The sequence below is a fragment of the Neophocaena asiaeorientalis genome, unplaced genomic scaffold (assembly GCF_003031525.2).
Source record: "Neophocaena asiaeorientalis asiaeorientalis breed wild unplaced genomic scaffold, Neophocaena_asiaeorientalis_V1.1 scaffold233, whole genome shotgun sequence".
Lineage (NCBI taxonomy): Eukaryota > Metazoa > Chordata > Mammalia > Artiodactyla > Phocoenidae > Neophocaena > Neophocaena asiaeorientalis.
Window position 1 is genome coordinate 1,592,428 of NW_020171811.1, and position 421 is coordinate 1,592,848.

The window sequence follows — 421 nt, forward strand, 5'->3', positions numbered from 1 at the left end:
TGAATCTGTAGATTGCTTTGGGTAGTAGAGTCATTTTCACAATGTTGATTCTTCCAATCCAAGAACATGGTATATCTCTCCATCTATTTGTATCATCTTTCATTTCTTTCATCAGTGTCTTATAGTTTTCTGCATACAGGTCTTTTGTCTCCTTAAGTAAGTTTATTCCTAGGTATTTTATTCTTTTGTTGCAGTGGTAAATGGGAGTGTTTCTTAATTTCTCTTTCAGATTTTTCATCATTAGTGTAGAGGAATGCAAGAGATTTCTGTGCTTTAATTTTGTATCCTGCTACTTTACCAAATTCATTGATTAGCTCTAGTAGTTTTCTGGTAGCATCTTTAGGATTCTCTATGTATAGTATCATGTCATCTGCAAACAGTGGCAGCTTTACTTCTTCTTTTCCAATTTAGATTCCTTTTA